The following is a 12,959-nucleotide window of genomic DNA, read 5'->3' as shown; positions in this document are numbered from 1 at the left end:
GCTTCTAGGAGCTCTCTCAGCCCCACCCACCTCACAGGGTGTTTGTTGTGGGGATAATAACATACTTTGTAAACCACTCTAAGTGGGGGTTAAGTCATCCTGAAGGGCGGTATATAAAAACCGAATACTGTTATTATTATTAATGCCCCATGTTGAATCTATACTGAAATGAGGTATCATGTGAAGCCGACATGTTTTCTTGATCATCTAGCCCTAACACAATATGGAAGTCACACAACCGTAGACCACAGTTCAGACAGCCTATTTCAGATATTTATAAGCTGCTGTTCTATCCAAGTCTTTCAAGGTTGCTTAGAATAACGAGGTCTCAAGAACGAGGTGTCAGAAAAAGTCAACTGAAGCAGCAATAAATGCTATTACATGCTACTAAAAGCCTAAGTAACATTTTAAAAAGAACAGATTTTAAAATACATTCATTGGTGCCTTACGTGGCCAGGTGAGTGGAAATGACAATGGGATGTAATGCACAAATAGCTATCACCACATATGAGGTCATGACTCTGGTAACCCTGGACCCAGAGGCTGGATTCCCAGAGCACAGCCTCTTACAGAAGGTTCATATGGAAACAGGTAATTCAGATCCCAGGTTGATTAGGACTTCAACCATCAAAGCCATTCCTTTGAACCGCACCAAGCCCTCTACACACAGCCCCTCAGCCACTTATCTATGGAGGAAGTGTCCATGCAGATGCTCCCTCCTTGTGACTGGGGATGCTGCTTTCCATACATCCCCAACCACAAGGAAGGAGCTGACACATGGACACAGTGTGGACACTTGCAGTATACATACATGGTGTGCTCAGGGGCAGTCTTAGTGACTCTGGAGCCCTGGACAAGAATCAAGGACAGGGCCCCAGAATCACAGCCACCACTGGGATCACCCCAGGTTCACTCAAACATGTTATCCCCTATTGATTGTAATGGGCATGAGATAAATCCAAAACATTTAAACTTTCCTAGGGCACCTACTGAGATGGATTTAGTTGTTTAACTCAACATTAAGGCAAAAAATTTTGCTATATACTCAGTATTTGTCTATTAAAAGACCATTATGAATTATGTTCTCCTGCAGCTAACAGATAAAGCCATTCCTATTTCCAGCTGCCATGATACAGTCTCACAAAGAGGTTTATACAAGCTCTTGTACACATCTAAACTAGTTCTCTGGAATATCGCCCATGCAGAAACCACTAGGTAACTCCGGTAATGAAATGCTGCTAACGGAAAAGGCAAACTTTGGTTTTTTAAAGACAACTGAACTGAGGGACCTGCTATACATTCACAGGTAACTAAAGAGGCTATTCTGAACATTAATCTTTCAGATTTTTTACTGCAATCACAAACAGGTTGTACACAAGTTTTCCGGTCAAGGAGGCAATAAAATGCCACAGAAGCCGCAGCACTGAACAGTTCCAGGATAAGAAGCCTGGATGGTCACACTACATTAGCTCTGACCTCAAGTAAAATTCCAACTGTCTAGAAATACAGATACACCCAGTCAGCTCCTAACATTGTGGTTAGGCAACCCTGAACATGACTCTGAAAGGGCCACACATACAATGCCATTTAAACCACAAGCTAGGAGACTTTTGTGATAATGGCTAGACAAAAGTTTGTCATAAAGGAAACAAGTTAAAATGTCTAAGGTTAAAGATTCACTGGAGACAGAACATGTTATTCTCAACAAAGCCAGATGCATCTTTAACTGTGTAGCATTGAAAAGCCAAGGGATGGCCATGTTTTTGCAAGCATCCTCATTTTTGGGACTCTGTACCTATTCTGGTCTCTCAACTTTTACCTCTGATGAAGTTTCACATTCAGTGACTATATGGTTAGATTGCAGTATAGGAATATTACAGCTTCTCTAGTCTATCAATGTTGGAAAATCTCAGGACAACACATTTAAGCCAAGAATTCAGTTGCCATCTACTCTGACTTTAAATTCTAACACAACCGCACTCATGTCTGTGGTCGTATCTATCTATTTCTCTTTGTTTGGTCCCATTACACAAAATAGGGAAGACAGACCACTGCTTTATAAAAGGACATGTATCATAAACCAGTTTAAAGGAATTGTGCCATTTCCCCAGCTCTTTCCAAGGAGATATGTCATCAAAACACAAAGCCACAAGATATTCTGCCCCTTTAGCAAAAGTCTACAAAGCAGCTCTGAATATTCACAAAAGGTTTGCTATTTAAAGTGGCATATCAAGGAACAATTCAGCATCTCCATCTTGGAAAGATGAGTGGAATGCCTGAAGACTCCACTGAAAGGATTACAGGTCCCGAGGGTTTTAGAAGATGTCAGTATTTCCCTTCCACCTTGTTTCTGAAGAGGGAGAGGCAAAGAGCAGACTCATGACCAGACCTGTTCTGCAGCCAACCAAACAGATCAATTTGAAACAAGTTGCCAATTTTCTATTTCGTGACTTTCTGGAACAAGCATGCATACTAATTGATGTAATAATTGAAACATGTTTGTTTGCAGCTAAATAGAGCCTTTATGCTAGCAGAAGCTTAATCCAAAGCTTCTGGCCACATAACCCACATGCTGGGTGGATAAAAAAATCCATTCTTTTTTTTAAAAAAAAATTGTTACAGTAAGTTTAGCAATAGCGTAGTTTTAAATGATGCCTAAAGTTAACCCAAATAGCCTTAGAGCACAGTTTAAGTCATTTATGGAAGTTATATCTTTGTGAAGAAAGCATGTGTGGGGGGGGGCACCTTTGTTAGGCAGCACAGTAGCTCATGTCCTTATAATATTAGAGCTTGATGCCAGGAGGCGGAGACAGGCAAGTCACCACTGATGTCTTCCACTACTCTAACTGGGCTGCCTTTTACTCGTGTGGTGTGCCAACTGACTACCTGATCCCTGCATGTGGTTTGGTACTCCAGTATCAAAGAACATGTCTTCCATTTCACAGAAAACACTGATCAATCTACTATCACCTGTCCTTGCTTCTGGTTGAGATTGTGTGGTGGGGAGCAACACAAGGTAGAGCTGATTGAAATTGACCTTTCCCCCCAACCATGGGGACTTAAATCATAATGTATATTACAGGTTTAAGATGCCTTTATTTAAAATCAATCCACATTGTCCACAAGCCTTTTGCACTATAGGATTTCTTTCTGCATGGAGTCAAGTGAGCAGTTATGAAATTTAAACATCAGGATACTAAATGAGGACTTTTACCTAAAGATAAAGAATTTAAACCAGACCTTTCCAGAAGAAAGAACAGGCAGTTATTGGATAGAATAATCCAAACACAAAGCTTAGGTAATAAACTTTAACAATTACACAAGACAGTGTGCAAGTTTTCAAATTCTCCATAATGTGCTGGGCTGGAAGTTAACCTGCCCTCCCTCACACCAAAAAGAAAGGGAGAGCGAAAGTTGTTTTAAGCCATGATTTTGAAGCTGTTATGTTCCTACTGGAGAATCACTCAGGCTTAAGCACTAGGGCACAGGTTGAATTTGGAATCAGGCACCTGTGGCCATCCTTACAGGAAGAAGACTGAGAACAGTAACATTACATAAAATATTGTATAGAAATAGTTCCACCATGAAATGGCAAGTCTGTGCCCTTAGGCTGTTTAAACAGTCAAACTTCACACATGGCCTACTATGTTATACTAGTAATGTTTAACCTCAAGTCAGATATTTTTGGCCTAGTTCAAAGCAAAGGAGGATTTAACTCATGTTTAACCGAAAGTGACATTAAGTTTTAGGAGATGAAAAACATGTAGCATGTTTACATTTAAGTCAAAATTCATTTAATAGCAACTTGGCATAAGGGCCTTCATAACCAACTTTTTAAAAACCTAGAAAAATCTAAGTCAAACATGGATCTATTTAAAAACCAGTCATTTTTTAATCTATACTAGCAACAGTTCCACACCCATCCTATGTCTTCAGGAAGCTTTGGTCTGCTCCAGCAAAAGGCAGTATGGGCCTTACCTAAAGGAGCTTATTTAATCTACTGCCCCCTCCCTAATTTCCATTTGAAGAAAACAGCTATACTTTAAAGACATCCATGTGATTCCTTCTGCAGTTTCTAGCACATCAGAGGAGCCAAAGTGTGGTTCTCTTTACTGGGGCACTTCGATTCACAAAGAACTCTTAACAGGACGCAGAGGAGCCATTTCTGTTCCCAGCTAGCATCACTCCTTCCTGCTCCTTCAGCAGCTTGATCTTTAAGCCCAGCATGGCAAAAAATAGGACCAATGCAACATTGAGACTGAATAATGGAATGTTATATTTCATCAGGAAGCATGAACACATTGTCCGCTACTACATGGCAGATTAGACTATAGTTTACTTCTCCTCAACTGTGGTAACCCTATCTATTCAGATGGAGAAAAGGGTCACATGACAATGCATCTCCATTTCAAAGGAAAAGCAAAATCACCTCATAAATTAGACAATTAAGATAAAGATTCTAACCTACCTTTCTTCCAAACCAGCTCCTATGCACATGGGGTTTTGTTTACATGGACGTACATTAAATTTCAACCCCCCCCCCCCACACTTGCAGTCTGACTAGAACAGCCCAGATACAGGTTTACCACCTCAGTGAGAGCTAGGCTACAGTCTAACAAGATTTATTGGTTACTACAATCCCTTCCTTATCTGGCCTTTCCTGTTTATGTAGCAGAAGTAGCCTGTCTTTACTGATAAGAACTACTGCAGATAAGGAGGCCTCAAATATGGCCTTTGTTTCCTTCTCCTAGCCTTACTATTTGGTTACTAAACTGATAGGCGCCATGTAAAGCTACTCCACTCTATAGGAACTCAGAGCAGTGTTTTTCCTAAGAAATCCATTGAAAGCTACATATTTCTTTCTTTTCAGCCCCAATATACAGATCAGCCTGTACCCCTACACTCGTTTCCATTTTTAAAAAAAGACATAGTATTTACACCACAGGAATCTGAGCTCTCCTCATTGGATAGGTACTCCTATTTGACAGTGATTAGAGATTAGACTATAAACATCTCTGCATGGAAAAGCTGGGTCATTTCCAAAGCAAATTCCACTGCAGATGCTCCTTGCAGAACGAGTTGCCCCTAACATGTACCAATTCCTCTGACTTAAGTTTTCAGAAGTGACTGTCCATTACAGTAATAATGTGTGTTGCACTACAAAGTAAAATGAAAAACAGCTCTTCATCAACCAAACTCTGCACCCCCACACACCCACAGATCTCAACTATGCCTCCATTAAAAGCACATCTTGGCACATCCTGCTGGCTTCAGTTGCCAGAATGCTCCCCTCCCCACCCGCCCATTCTCCTTTAGTCTCTTGTGGACTATACAGAAGAAATTAGCTATTCATTACATGTGAAAGAGTCACAGATAGAACTGCACCCTGCTGAGGAAGACTGCTACTTTACATGTCAATTCCACAACCAAAGCATCTGCTGCCTCGCTAATATGTATATTTAAAGCTGCCGCACAATGTGCAGAATTATATGCTGTTCATTGCCTGTTTGTTCAGATATTATGAACTTTTAAGCAGTATTGCTCAGAATTATTCCCTTTGAGGCCTTCACCCTCCCCGCTTGAGTAGCATGTACACAGGGGAGGAGGGGGGAGACACAATGTATCCTGAGCGAAGCAAGTGAGATATTTTTGGTCAGCGACTGCCAATGTATTTGTTTTTTCACATTACTGCTAAAATATTAGTCTCCTAAGCAGAGTCTAAAACAAACATCATTCATATATTTCAATACATTGCAAACTAAATATGAAAACTCACTCTGCGACCATATGGAAACTCAGTAACACAAGACAATCTCTACTACTACCAAAAGCAACAAGAGTTGTACTTTTTATATATAAAACAAGAAATAAGAAACCAGAGAGCTCATTCTTTGGTTTTTATTTCTGACAGCACAGCTGCATATTATGATGGTTGGAAACAGGATGAAGAAACTCATAAATCAACTAAGTTCTGTCAGAATTAAGATGTATTCCAAAGCTCCCAACCTCTGTAACAAAAGGAAAAGCTATTGAATGGTTGTTACTATAAATTATATTTTAAGTGATAATTTTCATGCCCACCTAGGGAGCAGGGGATTTTTTAAAAAATGTGTTTATATGAATAGAGTCTGTGGCGCAACACTATGAAGACCTGACTTAGAACCCCATTCTACATTAGCTTTCAATAGTCCCCTTTAAGAGTGCAGATGCCGGAATCTTGCATTTCTTATCATGACTGCACAGAGTGCAACAAAGTATTAATCATCTCTGGACACAACCTCTAACTCTCAACACAACAGTAAGGGAACAAACTTAGTTGTCCAATATCATGAAGGGGCAACTAGAAGACTCTGGAATCAGAAGCTGAAATCCAGTTACAGAGAACAACTATCAGATAATACGTTTGGTACGTTTTTACTCCTCCTTTGGACAGCATATATCCTTAACTCCCTCCACCATTTTTTCTTAATGATTTTGTGAGCCTGGTTCGGCTGAGAGAGAATGACAGGTCTGTGGTCACTCACAATAAACTTCAAAACAAAATTAGGATTTTGACCAACCTGGGTCTCCCAAATGCTGGGCCCGCCCAACACACTAACCACTATACCACATGGGCGACAAACAAAAATTCCCTCTGTATCAACATAGCAATACCAATGAGAAAATAACCTTCTAAGCACATTTCATTAGATAAAGATAAAACCTTCAAAATGAAACCACTGTATGATACAAACACTTAGAGGGATCTTTTGGACAAGAACAAACTGACTTTAAAGATTGGCAAGGCAACAGAAAACAAAACAGGAAGCAATTTACTGTCATATTTTTGGCAACATTTACTTTGTCTCTGATTCCCCCTCCCCCCTCATCAAACAAAATTTCCTTCTACATCTCAGAGTACTGTCAATCTGGTAGCATGATCACTTTCCCTAAGGAGGAAAAGGAGGAGTACTTAATTTGCACAAACTGTAGCAAAGTGTGTATGGATTGGATTGTGTATGACTAAATAGTATTCATGGATGTTCCAATCAATCTTCATGCCTTACATCTCAAACGCAATGGAAGCTGTCCCATGCAATAGCAAAGATCTTGAAGATGCAGGTTTTTTAAGTAGTATCCCAATTAAAGAAGGGGAAGATACTTATCAGTGCGTGCAAGTTAGTATTATTAACCTTTACACTTGTTTGAAAGAAATGCATAGGCCTGAAGATTAAAGCTTCTATTATTCAGAAGAATTTGCCCTCCGCTGGAGACTGTGGTGGTGAGAAGTAGAAGTCCAAGTAAGTAAACACTAGGCCATATTCTTAGGCCAATTCATTAGAAGATTTCAGCTGCCTACAGATGGAAGTGCCCCAATAGTTGCACTATATAAAGATAACAGTATCTGGCATTTATGTAGCACTCTAATTGCTTATGTGCAGTCTCACTAACTAGGTAGGCCAGCATTAGTGGCACACTGGCTTTAGGAGCTAGTCCACAAATAAGGGGCCAGATTAATTTTTCAGCGCTCAGGATTCCATATTCAAATATTCTAGTTATTGCTACTGCAGATCCTAGCTTAACTCTTCAGTTTCTCTTAATTTTATTATAGTAAATTAAATATAAGGGAAACCCTTATTGTCATCACTATAACAAAATGCTAAGCTCTCCCCAATTTCTCGTAATTCTATTACTGTTTTCAAAAACTATTTAACTGAATACTGGAGCCAATGTAGAAAGCAACTGGTTAAGAAATAAAATCATCTACCACCAGTGAATGGTGTAAAGTTGATATATAAGCAAGCAATGACCAGAACTTTACACACATTTATTTTCATGCCGTACAACACAACATTGTGAAGCAAAATGAGAAAAAAAGCTTGGGGTGGGATTCACAGGGTTATTCCACTCAATCTTGGCCAATTTCCTTCCTTATTACAGCCCCCCCCCCCAATTCTATATGGGTTTTGTCCATACAGATCCTGTGATCCCAAACATAGTCTTTTGGGTAATCAAAAAGAACCCCTTTTTTCCAGTGGAGAAACTAGAATGGCTAAGATGCCCTACAACAAAACCATTGCTGAAAATACTAGGTACCATAATGATACTTCAGTGATCTGGCACCTGGGAATCGCTCAGCCTTGGGGTAGGGTGGCAGTTTAGAATGAGGAGAGGTTTTATCACATCTGCCCCCACTTACATTTGGCCATTTGACTGGTCAAAAAAGAAGAAAAGACTGCCATGCTGCAAAATGTATTTTTAAAGCAAAGATCATGTGTTTTTAAAGCAAGGGAAAATTCAGCCTTAACGTAAGTTCTTACATTTTTAGCACAGCCAAACAACTGTAAGGATATTCCAGATAAGAGGTGGTCAGGTTCCAAGCAAAGGCAGCTATGACAGACAACGCATATACTCAGCTAGTTTTCAACACCACCAAAACACCATATGATAGTTAGTCACTAGGGCTGCACAGATCCTTCAAAACAGACAATGTACACCTCCATGAATTAAACCAGTGCTTGGATAAAGTATAACCCTATAAATCCACATAACTATATCTGGAAGACTTACTTTGATTCAGAGAAAGCTCACATTAGTCTGTAAGTAAATACAGACTGACGGCAATTTGCTTCGTTTATCAAAAAGCATCCACTGCAAGATTAATACGCATTATTTGCATTCTGCACAAAAGGTCTATAGCACTGAGCCACTGAATTTATACATGGCTTTGTTTGATTATACTAACAGTTGTCCCAAGAACAATAAATGACATTTATTACTAGGTATGGAAACGACTGTGTGATCATCCTAGAACTCTGGAAGATACATGTTGGTATGGCTTCACACACCCCAGTGCCTTCCATGCTTTCAGCTGGAACTGTGAGAACACTTAGCAGATGCCCCCACAAAATGGCTGCCATGAAGTTACAAGCCAAGGATCATCCCATAAAGCAGCTGTTTCCATGAGTAGAACAGCAGGATTTGAGTCCAGTGGCAACTTAAGAGACCAACATGATTTTCAGAGTGTAAGCTTTTGAGAGTCAGAAGTGAAGAATGGAGCTCTGACTCTCGAAAGCTTACACCCTGAAAATCTTGTTGGTCTTTAAGGTGCCACTGGACTCAACTCCTGCTGTTCTACTGCAGACCAACACAGCTACCCACCTAAAACTATCCATGGATAGAGACACCAAGTAACACCTCCTGGGCTCTCCTGAAATACTTCATACTCCAATAAGGAACCCATTATTGGTTATTTTCTTTGTGGAAGAAAGTAGGAGCTCACTGGTGCAGACATATTACAGTAGACACCAAGACACCCATGCTAAATTTAACCCCAATGGCTGAAGGGCTAGGGGAAAAACGCTCAGCCCTTATTTCGCTGGCAATGACATCAATAATGCAATGAATGAAATGAATGCAATATTCTTGGCTTCAAGCACTATTTGATGGGATAGGTGGTCAAGCTTGCCAGACTACTGTGCCAACTCTACTGTATTCAACTGTACTCAACACTGCTTGTCACACTGTAACTTGGTTCCTAAAACGCAACACCTCAAGCAGGTGATTGCATAACAGTGACCCACAAAAAGACTTAGAATACACAGAAAATTACATATCCCAAAGATGGGCTCTCATTTAGTTGCCCAACTTATATTTAGAACACTTATGGATTTTTTCTTTCCTATATAAGATGCTTCTACCACCTACAGTCTAAACAATTTTAATATAGTATTTTCTCTGGCAGGCTACAAAAAGTGTCCAATGTGACTCAGATTCATACCTGCCTAACCTTGCATTATAAAATTATTATATACAGGTATGTGACTGGGGCAAAGCAGTGTCATACAGCCCTTCAAATGCCTTACTATACAAGAACATGCTATATGTTCAGCACACAAAAGTAGTAAAACTCATGACATTTGATATGCATTATTTTGGTTTTATGTTATTAGCAGAATCAGATGTCCCTGTTGGATACACTACTGCTAATGACAAATATAGTATCCACATGCACCACAAGAAATCTACATAATCTCTTTGCTGTTTGTATGATAAAATCTATGGCTGTGGTTAAGGATTGTTGTTAAGTATGACTGTGGTTAAGTATTTTTTTCATTAGGTATGCTATCAAAAGAAAAGGGGGTCATCTGACATTTGCATACAAGTTGGCTATGCCCAGAAATATAAGCTTCTGTATACAACTTTCCCTTGAGTACGTATGGTATTTTGCCACTGGGCTTTGTTACTCAGTTGTGTTTTTGAAGATGATGTTATCCTTTAAGTGTTTTATTGAGAAGGGGGAAAAATCAATATTGCCTCGAGGCAGCACATCAACACACTCTTTTAACAGAATCTTGTGCTATGATAAGGGAAGAAGTTGTTCCGTTTGTATCTAGGAGTTTAGAAATACATTTTACCACCTACCTGTTTCTTCTCCTCTGTCAGCTGCCATATTTTGAACATATCTGTGTGTAGAGCACATGGTGAAGCTTATCTATTGGATGTACAGGGATCAACAGCATGCTGGGCAAGTATGATATTAGCCCTTCTGTTGTACTTTAACATACAATTGGAAAACCTTTGTTCTAGAATCCATTTGAGAAGGCCATAGTTACTGCACAACGCAACATCAGATTCGTTAAGCATGGATCAATGCATTATGCAAGTTTCTGGGAGAGTGAAGCTGGACCCTGCATGGCTCAACCTGCTTAGGGTATTTTGATATAATCAACATCTAACCAATAATACATTATGGTAGAGATTTCCCCACCTCCTTAAATTCCAAGGACCACACAGGCCAAAGTAACATTTCATGTTGTTGAGAAGGGGGAGGCAACACTGTCTAGAAATTCTCCAGGAAAAGTAGGCTGTTGTATTAGAACAAACAGCAGCTTGTTTCTATCGCTCCTTTGTTTGACAAGTTTGAGCTGGCTGGAAAGGTCATTTATGCCTCAAAGCATCAAATTAACATTTGGAGGACATGAATTTTAAAAATGGCTATTTGGTTCTGCTCCCTTGAATTGCTAATTTTAAAAAATGGCTTAGCCAAACCCCAAAAGGAAAAAAGTAGTCTTTCCTCAAGCAAAATAAGCATTGATTTTATGTCTATGTCAGCACATGCTGCCTATATCTTAATTAAACCTCATTTTTAGCACAAGATTTAAGCCAGTAAGCTGAAGTGATGTCAAATTCAGGGGACTACAGAAAGAAAATTACTGCTTAATTGCCACAGGAGAGCTCTTTAGCAGTTCATACAGAACATTAAAGTTTCCTTCTCCTTTGTCATGGGGACACTACACAGTCAATTTGTAAGGAACTCCAAATATGGAATAATTCAGGCAAAAGCATCCCAACACAGAATCTGACCTGTCCATCTATTTCAAAGGAAAGTCTCAAATTCTTCCCAGAAATACTCACCTAAGGTTTGTAAACGGCCTCCTATAGGACAACTAAGGTTTGATACTGCAGCTATGAGTATTGGACAAGTTTATATATAATTTAAGGACCAGCCTTGAAAATCATTCTGTGTAGCTTATTAACCTGCAAACGCTTTAATATACCACCCACTCACATACACTCACGCTTATCATTCATGGCACAGTTGACACCATGAAAGGAAGCAGCCATGTATCTTGTATTTAACTGTGCGCTATTTGTCTTCTGAAAGCAAGGGGATACTTACAAGCCTAACAGGGGAAGCCCCTACCAAAACTTATCTACCTTTGGATATTTTTAAGATACCTCCCCCAAAATGCAACGTCTTCTATATTACTTATGTCTTCAACATAGTTGACAAACAAATCAGAATGTAAAACCAACAACATGTAAAAAGCAAAGTTTGTAAAAAAAACAAAACTTTTACTATAAAACTCTGATGTTTAGTTACATATATCCACACAAACCATGTCCTCCTGTTTGCAAGATGTTAGCAAGTCTGTTAATGATAGGATGTTTGGAAGGTCTTCCATTCACATGGTGATGAAAAGAGCTGTAAAGTCATAGCTGAATTATGGCGACCACTCCTGGACTTTTCAAGTCGAGACTAACAGAGATGGTTTGCCATTGCCAGCCTCTGGTACCTTGGTCTTCTTTGGAGGTCTCGCATCCAATTACTAACCAAGGTCAACCTTGCTTAGCTTACGAGATCTAAGAAGATCAGGCTTGCCTGGGTTATCCAGGTCAGGCCTCTTTCATTCATTGGGTCTCCACAAGAGACTTGACAGCACATAACATACATATCCACACAAGCTGGGAAAACTAAGCCTTTGGTGGTCTCTCTCAAGTTTCAATACTTGAAACCACACAAAGGAGCCAGTTTGGTGTAGTGGTTAAGAGTGTGGTTCTGATCTGGAGAACCAGGTTTGATTCCCCACTCCTCCACTTGAAGCCAGCTGGGTGAGCTTGGGTCAGTCACAGCTTCTAGGAGCTCTCTCAGCCCCACCCACCTCACAGGGTGATTATTGTTGTGGGGATAACAATGACATACTGTGTAAATCGCTCTGAGTGGGTGTTAAGCCATTTGAAAGGGCGGTATATAAATGGACTGTTGTTGTTGTTATTAAAGCACCAAGCTAGGAACACCACAAGATAGGCTATATCAACTCCTAAAACATAAGGCCCACTTAAATAGGCTAGCATTCCAAAACAAAAGCTCATAAACCCACCCAAACGCTGCTATATAGGAGCATTCCATGATGCAGAGAACAAAGGAGTGCTCATTTGAGAAGTTCCTGCCTGAATTTGTAATATTCATCGAACTGTACAGGCAAAATACAGCCTGCCCGAAGATCTGCACTTCAGTCAATTGCTGAAGTTTGCCAGTCACCAAGTACTTCCAATTGCTAAACAGGCAAAATAAGCAGCTTGTTCATCTCCAACAGCAAGAGGGGAAGACAAACTAATCTGTTTGTACTGATGTATATATGGAACTGTTGCTGAGGTTTCCCTTCAAAATAATACTGAGAAAGTACTATCACTTG

The 12,959-nt window shown here is 39.8% G+C and overlaps 1 protein-coding gene across 1 annotated transcript in view; it reads right to left on the bottom strand.

Annotated features, from left to right (window-relative positions):
• The window catches only part of ZSWIM6 (zinc finger SWIM-type containing 6), a 102,592-nt gene that overhangs the window by 55,931 nt on the left and 33,702 nt on the right, over nt 1-12,959 (bottom strand). The gene's annotated exons all lie outside the window — the stretch shown is intronic.

Source organism: Eublepharis macularius, chromosome 8 (genome assembly GCF_028583425.1).
Source record: "Eublepharis macularius isolate TG4126 chromosome 8, MPM_Emac_v1.0, whole genome shotgun sequence".
In the NCBI taxonomy this organism is placed as follows: Eukaryota; Metazoa; Chordata; class Lepidosauria; order Squamata; family Eublepharidae; genus Eublepharis; species Eublepharis macularius.
This window is presented reverse-complemented; position numbering and strand designations above follow the sequence as displayed.